The 14,155-nt window shown below is 41.5% G+C and overlaps 1 pseudogene; it reads right to left on the bottom strand.

Annotated features, from left to right (window-relative positions):
• Window positions 1-3,651: 3,651 nt before the first annotated feature.
• Window positions 3,652-7,031, bottom strand: LOC149281634 (proprotein convertase subtilisin/kexin type 4 pseudogene; annotated as a pseudogene).
• Window positions 7,032-14,155: the final 7,124 nt, after the last annotated feature.

The raw sequence follows: 14,155 nt of genomic DNA, 5'->3' as shown, positions 1-14,155 counted from the left end.
CAGAAAATGTTAATTCATGTAAACTATTTTTTTTATAAAGCTATGATTGAGAAAAATATTTTTTTTGTTTTTAATTCCTTGTATTTTCCAACCTGTCCCCCAGTTACGCACATCTGCCCCCAGGCTTGCCACTCCAATATGGCACTGTGGCCCATGATATGCCTTTTAACCCTCTATATGCCACTGTGCCCCATGGTATGCCTTTTGACCCCCTATGTGCCACTCTGCCTCCAGAAATGCCTTATACCCCTAAATGCCACTCTGGCATTTAGGGGGTTAAAATGCATATTATGGGGCAGAGTGGCATATAGGGAGGTATAAGGCATTCCAGGAGGCAGAGTGGAATTAAGGGAGTTAAAAGGCATTGTATAGAGCACTCTGCCTCCAGAAATGCCTTATACCCCTATATGCCACTCTGGCATTTAGGGGGTTAAAAGGCATATTATGGGGCAGAGTGGCATATAGGGAGGTGAAATGCCTTATACCTCCCTATATGCCACTCTGCCCCATAATATGCTTTTTAACCCCCTAAGTGCCAGAGTGGCATATAGGGGTATAAGGCATTCCAGAAATGCCCTATGCCCCCATTTAACACACACACACACACACACACACACACACTTACTTACTTACCGGTGCTTCCAATTTCCTGCTGTTTTGCCGGGGCAGCGGGTTAACATCTCCTTCCGCTGCAGCGGGGTTTGTTGGCAGCGGGGTTTGTCTGCGTCCGTCTCATATAGCTTCCCTGGCTGTCAGAGATCAGAGTTCCCCGCACCGGTGCGAGGAACTCTGATCTCTGACAGCCGGGGAAGGTATACGCGACGGACGCAGACAACCCCCGCTGCTAGCCACACCTCCTTCCGGCTGCAGCGGACGTTGTGTACGCGGATCGCTGCCCCGGCAACACAGCAGGAAGCACCGGTAAGTGTGTGTATGGGGGGGGAGACAGGAGGATCCAGGTCCCCTGCAGCGGTGCGGGGGATCTGGATCTTAGTCTCATAATCAGACCTCTATTTGAGGTCTGATTAGAAGACGACCCCGATTAGAAGACCCAAAATGTGGGGTCACTTTCATGTATCAATTGCAAAAGGTTTTTTTAACGATTGATTAGCCTTTTAAACTTGGATTAGCAAACACAACGTGCCGTTGGAACGCAGGAAAGATGGGTGAGATAAAGAGCCTCAAGAGTTATTCCATTAAAAATCACCAAAAAAGAATACCAGCTCTTCATCTAAACCCAGAGAAAGATGGGAAAGGGCAGACCTCCTGGAAGTATAATCTGTCGGCACTAAAGAGATTACCTGCTAGCCATACTGACCACAGAACATAGTAAAACAAAACAAAAGTAAACTCAGCACTGGAGATACATAATAATGTCGATCCTTAAAAGAAGGAAAAAAAAACAAGCACTATAATAGAATATCTGGAACAGACACATCGCGGACCCCTTCTGGCACACTAACTGTGAATAACGGTCAGGGACCCAGAACCTCCTCTAATGATCACACAAACCGCTATCTCCAGCGGCGCACACAGGCGCGGACCCGCATACATCTCCACACGGCCGACATAACAGTAACAACACGGCAACACCGTAAACTACACGGGTGTACACAACAATCTCCTGACCATACAAAGTGCTCGTGTTACTCCGGGACACAAGAATTATAGCAAAACATTCCTATTAGAAGGAGGACATCCTAAGAGGAATGTAATAGTCTTAAAACTTTAAGATGTAGGGTTTATAAAAATTCAAAAAAAAATCACTTTTTATGCCCCTTTTATTATAGTCTACGGCCTACGGCCTTCCTTTTTATCCTCCCTGTTAGCATGTACCATGTTTCAGTTCTCTTATGACATAAATGAGCTCTAATGACGCCATATAATTACTAATTCACGCAAACACGAACATTACAAATGAGTGTGAATGTGCAGGTGAAACCTGTGACAGCCGGTAGCGCGGATGCAGAATAAAGGTATTTGGCGGTACTACAGACTTCCAAGAGCCCCAACACCGGCCCATTTAAACATAAAGGCATGCGGTCACCTGCTCACTAAACCGGCTCTCCTTGGCATTCTGTACCGGCGGGGCGACCACGAACCCCAAACACACAGGGAGCAGGAGCGGGTTCATGTCCTGTCACTCGTACCGGAGTCCCTCACAGCATTCTGACACAACGTCGCTTCCGGCTTCCTGCTCAACTGGCGAGAAAAGAGCGCTGGGATTGGTCCACGCATTCTAGCGGCTGAATGCTCGCTCATTATTGGTCAGAACTGATGACACGTCCTCCCAATAGCAATGCGCACCCGCCATCTTTATTCCTGGCAGCGATTACGCTACTGTTCGTGATCTGTCGCTTTTTCATTTATCTGTTTTGTGTACGGAATTCGTGTGGATTCTCATAACACTGTCTATATGTTTATTATCTGAAGCAAAACGATTGTTGAATAAAATAAATATTGTTTCCAATATATAATACTTTATCAATGCTCACTCACCCTTACACATAGACATTCATGCTCAAAATATATTTTCTGTAAGATATAACAAAATATTTTTCTGTATGTGATGTAAGGATAAAAATAAAAATAGAGATGTTTGTTGCACTCACAAGTGTATTAGAAATAGAAAGCTCGTCAAAAATCCATACTTTCTTTCGTCTTAGGAGCTTCTGTGTAGAAGATAAGAAACGAAATAGTGCAATAAAAACGATATTGTTTAATGAATATAGATGTCCCAAGACACTGTATAAAATGTAATAAATTCTCGTTTTCCGATTTTAAAGTAATAGGGATAGATTTAGTATCCCCCCACTGGCGGGGAGGAGATGTAAAAGATATGCTATCAAGAAAAGAAACTGAATGGATATATAAATTTCAAACCTACAAGAAAGACGGATTGAATGTAGAATTCGATATATCCATTTTTTTGTGAATCCATTCATTTTTTGTGTATTAATTCCCTTTTCAAACAATCAAAATTTATTTTTTCTTTTTTAAATTATATTTATTTTATTAAGTTTTTATTTACAACATATTTTATCACACATACTAATTAAAATTGCATATAAGCGTTTTTATTCATATACTTTTTATATACACGATTTTATACACATGATTTTTAAACAATATTTTTACAAGATTTCTCTCTTTTAATAACATCATTTTTACACCATGTTTGTTCCATCTGAAGGTTAATTGTTCAACCACAGAACAGATGGATATCAGTAACATAATCGTGACAGCATTCAATTAATCAATTAGCGAGAGTACAATCAGAATACTTTCTTCTACATCTCTCTCTTATGTCTTCTTTCGTGTGGGAGTTCTGTCCAACAGGATAGATTCCTAAGAAAATAAAAATACATTCACTGAATACATTGGATCTTTAAATTGGTACCAATTAATATTGTTACTAAGTTGCTACATTGTTTCACTTGCCTATTGAGGTTTGGACGGATGCCAAACCACATACACAGATGTCTTCTATCTTGAATCAGCCTGTCTGTCTTTCCTTCTGTTGGTCCCTTGATGCTCTGCCGATATATCCCTGTAACTAGAAAAGATAGTTAAATGAAAAACATTCTATATGTCATGTTTTTAACTGTATAAATCTATTTTACACACTTACCGATTTACGAATACTGCCGACTACGAGTCCCGTTGACAGAATGAAACAGAGGGTTCCACAACATCTGCCGTTATTTCATCCTGAGGAATTAAAAAAGAAAAGAAAAAAGAAAAAAGACTAAACGTGATGACGTCGAAATGACGCAAATAGAACAAGACGGCGAGCCGGGACCTTTAAAAGAACCGCGAAAACACAGACAGGATACAGATTGTTTTCTTAAATTTTCTCCTGAGGAAGCCAGAATTGGTGAAACGCGTTGAGATATTTTGGAAAACTTTACAACTATTGAAAACCTGGACTTTACATGGACTTGATGATCATCCACTTATCTTTATAAAGGACACTGCTCTTACGCATAACCCAGTTGTTATGCCTACTTGTTTGTAAGTTTTTAATCTATATTCATTAAACAATATCTTTTTTATTGCACTATTTCGTTTCTTATCTTCTACACAGAAGCTCCTAAGACGAAAGAAAGTATGGATTTTTGACGAGCTTTCTATTTCTAATACACTTGTGAGTGCAACAAACATCTCTATTTTTATTTTTTTCGTATTAACTTATTACACTATATTTGTTTTATTTTTTCCCACATATCTATGCGCCCCGACCTTTGCCTATACATCATTTGTTATAACACTTATGAGGAGTGTTGATCTGCGGGAGCAGCAAGATTTGTAGGGTACTGTAATTTATTTCATATTCATTTTTTAAGACCTACCCACTCGTGAAGGTGTTTCTTTTCCGTTCTATATTGTGATGTAAGGATCTGGGGTATTACATAACTTTTAAGTCACTTAAATGCAAAATAAAACCAAACATGTCAGTGGTGACATTAAGTCACATAAAAATGATGTATTTCCAATCTTTAATCAATGTGCATTGCTATAGAATGCTTGATTCTTGTTTTGGAATCCACACAAGATATGAAATCTGAGATCGGTCTAAGCTTTTCCTTCAAGCATGCGAGCACGGTTTAATTGTTTTATTATTCAACATAAAATTTCCAGGTACTTAAAATCTAAATTTGTAAAATATAGCAAGGAAAAGGTATTTTTGCCAAATAGTAAAAGGAATTTTATTGGTGTAACAGTGCTATCCGCGTCAGGTTGGGTCTCTACTCTCCCTTGTTGAATTTGTCCTCATCAGTGTTCAAAAGCAAAGGAAATCTCCTCCCTGCGCAGATTCCAGATCTGATTTAGAGCACGGTGGTTGCCCATCAGACGGGACTGGGGTCTACTCGTGATCTTTTTCGTAGATACCAGTGAATGAAAACCACCAGCGGTCCCATAACCATTACAATGGCCGCACTCATTATCACTGCCACTAATGTTGTTTGAGGGATCCGGATGAATGAGGCGTTCTGTAAGTCTACACTTGGGGAGTCAGATCTTACGCATGAGTTGTCTTTTCCATTATATTCGTATAAAGGGGAACAGGAAGTGCAATTATTGGCAGACGACCCTTTACACGTAAAGCAGGATGGGTGGCAAGCGGCACAAGAACGAACAAGGTGAAAGCTGCTGGGCTCTGACACCTCCGCTCTCTGCGTAGACTTAAAGTATTTGGCAGGGCAGTAAGATAGACAGAGCTTTCCAAAGGTATAATATGGTGCCAAACATTCTATGCACGACCCATTTCTATCCCGCCTCAGACACTTTCTCATGACAGACTTCTTGATTTTCCTGGACATCATGTGTTCATCTGTCCCGTACAAAATCAACGTGACGTGATGTAGAAATCCGTGGTTGGTGTAGCTTCCTCTGTTCCTAAATTCTAAGGTCCAAAGGCCCAATGGATTTTCATCCCAAGATTGTGTGGTCATGAAGGACCAATCTCTGTACCCATCAGTGCTGGTATCATGTGGTCTCTTGCCCATCAGCACAGAACGGGTGCCCATAGGACTGGTAAGATAGATTTCCAGGTCACCTCTGCGACTGTAGCTGAGGGTCATTTGGGCTTGGACATGCTCAAGGGATGTTATGTGATTGGGGGACCCAGAACAGGCAGTGACATTGTAAGTCAAAATCAGATCTGAATGCACTCTTTTAGGGGTGCTCACAATTGTTATGAGGCACTTTCTTTGAGGCTGCGTTGTCTCCCATGTTTCGGCCAGCTCCACTACTCGTCCAGCATGCAAGAGTCCGTAGCCGAAAAAGTGGCTCACTTTTCTTCCCACTCCATTTATGACCCAATCGTCAGCCATTAGGTGGGCAGGACTGGACGCTCTTACCACGATATGTTGTATATCCCTCCATGTAAGAGCTGGGTTTGCCTCCAATGCCAAAGCAAGGATCCCGGCAGCAAGTGGAGTGGCGGCTGAAGTCCCGGTGTGTTTATCTGTACACGTGTGGCGTATATCAGTGGTGATAAAAGTCTCTTCCTCACCACCACCGCTGCTGTAAGTGCTTGTAAGTTTGCATGCACACGCCTCACTGTACCAAGGGACTGTTCCATGATTTGTGACACTCCCAACAGCAACAGTGTAGATACTGTTGGAGTAGCCGTCACTGTTGCAGTTGTCATTCCTGCCACCGTTTCCAGATGCCCAAACAAAGATAGATCCAAGGCCACGGCGGCCATTTAGTATTCCTTTGTAAAAAGCCTCAGAAGACAACACTCCTGGTCCATCCAGTATCTTTCCATCATCAGTGGGACCCCAGCTGGCGCTATAAATGTCAATATGCTGTGGGTTCAAACTCAACGACTGAGCTTCAACAAAGTCTGTGACTATCCCATCCAGCATTCGCACACCTCCTATTCTAGCGTTGTATGCTACTCCAGCGCCGCAGATATCATTATTGGCAACCGCAGCCACCTCGCCTGCACAGCGGGTCCCGTGGTTGGTCTCATTAGATGAGTTATATCGGGGCTGAGGGTCAGGATCGTCGTCATTAAAATCATAACTCGCTTCCGGATCATAGTTTAATGCGAGATCGGGGTGGTCCTTTTCAAGCCCATCATCCAGAACGGTCACCACCACGCCTCGTCCGGTATATCCACGGTTCCAAGCAGTCTGGATGCCTAAGTCAAGATTTTTACCCAGGTACCACTGCAAGCTGAAGAGGGGGTCTGTGGGAACCATACTAGGCTGTCTTTTCTCCCTTCTCCTCAGCGTCTGCTGCTCAAACCAGCTAACCTTGGGTTCTTTTTTCAGTTGAATATTTCTACCCCAGTGAGGGCTGAAGGATTTCCTTTGAATGCCACGATGAGATAAATGGTAGAAATCACTGCCAAGCACCACCTGGCCAAGGTTGATGAAACCGAATTTCTGTGCAATACGTTCTGCCTCTACAGAGCCATCAGGTATGTGCACAGCCCAGCTATTTGTGTAAATCTCCAAAGTAAAGATCACATGGATCAGAACAGTAACAACGAAAACCAGAGCTATGCTCCTCATCTTGTACTGTCAGCTTACAAAAGCATCTGTTGGCCTAACGGCCAGTGCTTTTATAACCTACACTATGTCACAGTAGAAGGGCGTGGCACATCTGTTACATCACAATAGCAGGGCGGGGCTCGGAACTCTCAGCGACAAGCCGGCTAGACAACGCTTACAGTTATGATGTCAATATATAATTCTGAAACAGTAGTGTGTGATTATATATATATATATATATATATATATATATATATATACACGGTATATACACACACACACATATATATATATCACACACAGACTACCATTCTAAAATGTGGGGTCATTTGGAAAATAAATGTCTAGCTGTAACAATTGCAAAAGGGGTTTTCTAATTATTGATTAGCCTTTTAAATTTAAACTTGGATTAAACACAACGTGCCGTTGGAACGCAGCTACAATCATTCAGTCATTTATAACATTAATGATGCCTGTGCTGTATTTCTGATGCATTTCATGTCATTTTAATAGACAACATTCGTTTTCTTACATAAAGAGAGACAGATCTATGTGACCTCGTACTTTTGAATGGTAGAGTATATATATATATAATTATAATTATATATATATATATATATATATATATTGCCAAGAGAACGCCAAGTATAAACAAAACCCTTGGGGACTCTAATCAAGATAATCTAACAGAGTAATAAAGTGACATTTAAAGAAGCGACGTGATTAAGGGTTCAAAATGGTGTAAAAAAGGCACGAGAAGACAAGCAGTCGCAGGGTCGGCCCCTGTACTTACGCCACTGACCAAGATGGCTCCGGATATAAAAACATCAAATCCATGGCATGTAGCTGTATGTCCTGACTGAGTGGTGGCGGTTAACACAGTAAGGGAATATAGATATGAATGGGATCGGCATATTGTTATCCCGACTCCTGAGTGAAGATGCGAGTCTGCAGTCAAACTCTATTCCTATGTTTCTTTTTTTTTTTGATTCCCATTGCTATGTTTCATGTACAAAGTGAAATATGTTTTAATGATCCCTTTTTTTCCCAGTGTGATACCCACAGTGTTAGCAAATGCATACACACGTATATAACCCTGGGGGGACCTGTGGGATCAATAAGGATGTCCTCCATGATGAGAGAGGCACAACCAGGGTTCATGGAATTTTATTAAGGAGAAAAACTACACAAAATCCTGATCCGTTTCATACATTTATTATACATCTATGCACAGACATGTAGTACATACATATATTCCATTTAATCTGTAATAATTGAAAACTGTTCAGATCTTTAGTCATAATATAAACAAAAGCCACATAATAGCTTGATTTATACTTTCTATGCCGACTATCCGTTTTAATGGGTTAACTACTTCCATGTCTGCTTATGGTGAACATTTCGCCCTCACAAACACGGCAGCTCCTTGAGATGAGGTACAGATGGCAGACCGCGCGGAGGGCACTGGGTGTACAGAACGGCACTAGAAGCATGAAATAAATACGTTAAAAAAAAACCACTGTATTTGTTGTTCGGTTTTGTTTATAATCCAGTCCCTCGTTTGATTGCTGCTAAAACACCGACATGTTTAGTGCGGCTGGTAACAGGCGGTGACCCGCCAACACGTCCTCTTCATGCGGAAGCTTTATATATATACGAGACCAGAGTTCTCCTCATTCCACGGTAAGCTGGACACTGTCACTTTGACCGTGCTGATCGTGTTTCCGTGCTGAAAAACATCAAGAATATTATCTTTTATTTATAATATAATATATATTTAGAATATATTCCTATAGTCCATACATTCAGAGTCTGACAAAACTAGAACTGACAGATTAAAAACGATCATTTACGTTAAGTAAATAGAGACCGGTCCGTAAACTTACAGTCTAGAGGATATTTCGATTCAATGGCCACCATCCTAGATTAAAACGCAAAAATTAACACATCTACCACTTTTGCTCCGGTTACATAGTTACATAGTTACATAGGCTGAAAAAAGACATGCGTCCATCAAGTTCAGCCTTTCCTATATCTGTTAATTTGTTGCTGTTTGATCCAAAAGAAGGCAAAAAACCCTGGCTTCGCTCTTTCCAATTTTGCACTAACCAGGGAAAAAAATTCCTTCTTGACCCCAAAATGGCAGTCAGATTTCTCCTTGGATCAATAAGCTGTTTCCCCATAATTAAAGATTATATCCCTGAATATTATGTTTTTCCAGGTATCCATCCAGTTGCAGTTTAAACGTCTGTACAGACTCTGATAAAACTACCTCTGCAGGCAGAGAATTCCACATCCTTACTGCCCTTACTGTAAAAAACCCTTTCCTCTGCTTTAGTCTAAATCTCCTTTCTTCCAGTCTAAATGCATGACCACGTGTCCTATGCATAGTCCTGTTTATGAACAGATTTCCACACAATGGTTTGTATTGGCCCCGAATATATTTATATAATGCTATCATATCCCCTCTGAGGCGACGTTTTTCTAAACTAAACAGATTTAAATTAGTTAACCTTTCTTCATAACTATATTGCTCCATTCCTTTTATTAATTTTGTAGCCCGCCTCTGCACCCTTTCTAGTGCTATGATATCCTTCTTCAGAAAAGGCGCCCAAAATTGCACAGCATATTCAAGGTGCGGCCTTACCATTGATTTATACAGAGGCAAAATTATATCTTTATTCCGCGACTTGATGCCCCTTTTTATACACGACAATACCTTACTGGCCTTAGCAACCGCAGACTGACACTGCACATTGTTGCCTAGTTTGTTGTCTATAACAATTCCCAAATCCTTCTCATTTGTCATTACCCCTAATTCACTACCGTTTAGGGTGTAGGTTGCTTGTGCATTCGCTACCCCGAAGTGCATAACTTTACATTTATCTACATTGAATTTCATCTGCCATTTGAGTGCCCAGTCCCCCAGTCTATCTAGATCCCTCTGCAGCACATTAATATCCTGCTCGCCCTGTATAACTTTACCTAGTTTTGTGTCATCTGCAAACACAGAAACATGACTTTCAATGCCTCCTGCCAGGTCATTTATAAATATGTTGAATAAAATTGGTCCCAGAACAGAACCCTGAGGGACACCACTTACCACTTTTGACCAGCTTGAAAATTTACCATTTATAACAACTCTCTGTTCTCTACCTCTAAGCCGATGTTCTACCCAAGAACAAGAATTTGCATCTAGGCCAATTTCCTTCAGTTTGAATACTAACCTATTGTGTGGAACCGAGTCAAACGCCTTGGCAAAAACCAAGTAGATTCCATCCACCGCGACCCCCTGATCCACACTTCTACTACCATCTACCATCTTAGCTTCTAGAACTTCCTTGTCATTGACATGACCACCATACTACCTCTCACCCCATCACTGATACCCCCACACCACCTCTCACCCTTCCTCTGTGCCTTATGTTTGTCACCCCATTCCCTCAAGATTGTAAGCTTGCAGGGTCCTCTCCACCAAATGTATCGGTTTGTCTCGTCAGACCCCTTGAATTTATGTATTGTATTAAGCGCTGCGTAAACTGTTGGCGCTATATAAATAAAAGATAATAATAATAATAATAAGATTATTAAGGCAGAGAACCAATTAACACTTTTCTGTTATAATATAGGGGGTTTTAATTTTTTATTTTATAATGAAATTAATAAAACACATAATATTCATAATTCTACCAAACTCAAACTATCTCTGCCAGCCTCATCCAAAAAAAGCATGCTGTATTTTTTATAATACAATACAAGGCAGTTAAAGGGGGCATATTAATCACTGAATGTTTAACTAGACTTGAGTACATGGACCAAAAATGATTTGGACACAATTTCAATTTTTCCTTTCCTGCACCTTTCGGTTTGGATGAGATTCAGGGTTTTTTTTTTGTTTTTGTTTTTATTATTATTATTATTATTATTATTATTAGTGCTCCATTCACTATCACACTCTCAATGTCCTCATACCTTTTTCGCCAGCCAGCATAGCCGAGCAGAAATCAGGAAGAAGATGACCAAGAAAGAAGATGGGGACACGGAAGAGATTAATGGGAAAATGTGTGCTGACGACCTATAGGATATGCCACAGCGTTTCGGCAGTGAAACAACTTATTTTCTCTTATTATACCCTATAGGGATTCATCTGTCATTCTCTAGCACACAGCTATATTTTCACTTAATCTGACTCTTAGAACCTGTGACTGTACTAAGTATGTGTGTACCAAAATCTACGTTTTATTCCTATGAACACTGACCCAGTGCTGTCATTCCGTAGGGGAAAAAAAAAAAAGATATAATTTCACTTAGTTTGACTCCAGAAAAAAACACAAAACATCTTATTACATTGGACATTTAACCATTTAACATTTAATCATTCATCTGTCACTCCCTAAAACACAGCAATTGTTTAAAATGCTATAAAGGGTGATAATGGCTCACATGCAGGGTTCTCAACTACTAATGTGTTAACTGCTCCAATTTAATTGTACAGCGCATCTTAATTTCTTTCTCTGAACAGATAAAGGGTAATAATAATTCCATCTAATCTAACTACCGCATTTGCTCGATTATAAGACGACCCTGATTATAAGACGACCCCCCAAATCTGAATATTAATTTAGGAAAAAAAGAAAAAGCCTGAATATAAGACGACCCTAAAGGAAAAAAGTTTTACCAGAAAATGTTAATTCATGTAAACTATTTTTTTTATAAAGCTATGATTGAGAAAAATATTTTTTTTGTTTTTAATTCCTTGTATTTTCCAACCTGTCCCCCAGTTACGCACATCTGCCCCCAGGCTTGCCACTCCAATATGGCACTGTGGCCCATGATATGCCTTTTAACCCTCTATATGCCACTGTGCCCCATGGTATGCCTTTTGACCCCCTATGTGCCACTCTGCCTCCAGAAATGCCTTATACCCCTAAATGCCACTCTGGCATTTAGGGGGTTAAAATGCATATTATGGGGCAGAGTGGCATATAGGGAGGTATAAGGCATTCCAGGAGGCAGAGTGGAATTAAGGGAGTTAAAAGGCATTGTATAGAGCACTCTGCCTCCAGAAATGCCTTATACCCCTATATGCCACTCTGGCATTTAGGGGGTTAAAAGGCATATTATGGGGCAGAGTGGCATATAGGGAGGTGAAATGCCTTATACCTCCCTATATGCCACTCTGCCCCATAATATGCTTTTTAACCCCCTAAGTGCCAGAGTGGCATATAGGGGTATAAGGCATTCCAGAAATGCCCTATGCCCCCATTTAACACACACACACACACACACACACACACACTTACTTACTTACCGGTGCTTCCAATTTCCTGCTGTTTTGCCGGGGCAGCGGGTTAACATCTCCTTCCGCTGCAGCGGGGTTTGTTGGCAGCGGGGTTTGTCTGCGTCCGTCTCATATAGCTTCCCTGGCTGTCAGAGATCAGAGTTCCCCGCACCGGTGCGAGGAACTCTGATCTCTGACAGCCGGGGAAGGTATACGCGACGGACGCAGACAACCCCCGCTGCTAGCCACACCTCCTTCCGGCTGCAGCGGACGTTGTGTACGCGGATCGCTGCCCCGGCAACACAGCAGGAAGCACCGGTAAGTGTGTGTATGGGGGGGGAGACAGGAGGATCCAGGTCCCCTGCAGCGGTGCGGGGGATCTGGATCTTAGTCTCATAATCAGACCTCTATTTGAGGTCTGATTAGAAGACGACCCCGATTAGAAGACCCAAAATGTGGGGTCACTTTCATGTATCAATTGCAAAAGGTTTTTTTAACGATTGATTAGCCTTTTAAACTTGGATTAGCAAACACAACGTGCCGTTGGAACGCAGGAAAGATGGGTGAGATAAAGAGCCTCAAGAGTTATTCCATTAAAAATCACCAAAAAAGAATACCAGCTCTTCATCTAAACCCAGAGAAAGATGGGAAAGGGCAGACCTCCTGGAAGTATAATCTGTCGGCACTAAAGAGATTACCTGCTAGCCATACTGACCACAGAACATAATAAAACAAAACAAAAGTACACTCAGCACTGGAGATACATAATAATGTCGATCCTTAAAAGAAGGAAAAAAAAACAAGCACTATAATAGAATATCTGGAACAGACACATCGCGGACCCCTTCTGGCACACTAACTGTGAATAACGGTCAGGGACCCAGAACCTCCTCTAATGATCACACAAACCGCTATCTCCAGCGGCGCACACAGGCGCGGACCCGCATACATCTCCACACGGCCGACATAACAGTAACAACACGGCAACACCGTAAACTACACGGGTGTAGACAACAATCTCCTGACCATACAAAGTGCTCGTGTTACTCCGGGACACAAGAATTATAGCAAAACATTCCTATTAGAAGGAGGACATCCTAAGAGGAATGTAATAGTCTTAAAACTTTAAGATGTAGGGTTTATAAAAATTCAAAAAAAAATCACTTTTTATGCCCCTTTTATTATAGTCTACGGCCTACGGCCTTCCTTTTTATCCTCCCTGTTAGCATGTACCATGTTTCAGTTCTCTTATGACATAAATGAGCTCTAATGACGCCATATAATTACTAATTCACGCAAACACGAACATTACAAATGAGTGTGAATGTGCAGGTGAAACCTGTGACAGCCGGTAGCGCGGATGCAGAATAAAGGTATTTGGCGGTACTACAGACTTCCAAGAGCCCCAACACCGGCCCATTTAAACATAAAGGCATGCGGTCACCTGCTCACTAAACCGGCTCTCCTTGGCATTCTGTACCGGCGGGGCGACCACGAACCCCAAACACACAGGGAGCAGGAGCGGGTTCATGTCCTGTCACTCGTACCGGAGTCCCTCACAGCATTCTGACACAACGTCGCTTCCTGCTTCCTGCTCAACTGGCGAGAAAAGAGCGCTGGGATTGGTCCACGCATTCTAGCGGCTGAATGCTCGCTCATTATTGGTCAGAACTGATGACACGTCCTCCCAATAGCAATGCGCACCCGCCATCTTTATTCCTGGCAGCGATTACGCTACTGTTCGTGATCTGTCGCTTTTTCATTTATCTGTTTTGTGTACGGAATTCGTGTGGATTCTCATAACACTGTCTATATGTTTATTATCTGAAGCAAAACGATTGTTGAATAAAATAAATATTGTTTC

The sequence above is a fragment of the Sceloporus occidentalis genome, unplaced genomic scaffold, assembly GCF_023333645.1.
Source record: "Sceloporus occidentalis isolate IW3139 unplaced genomic scaffold, rSceOcc1.0.p SCAF_130, whole genome shotgun sequence".
Lineage (NCBI taxonomy): Eukaryota > Metazoa > Chordata > Lepidosauria > Squamata > Phrynosomatidae > Sceloporus > Sceloporus occidentalis.
This window is presented reverse-complemented; position numbering and strand designations above follow the sequence as displayed.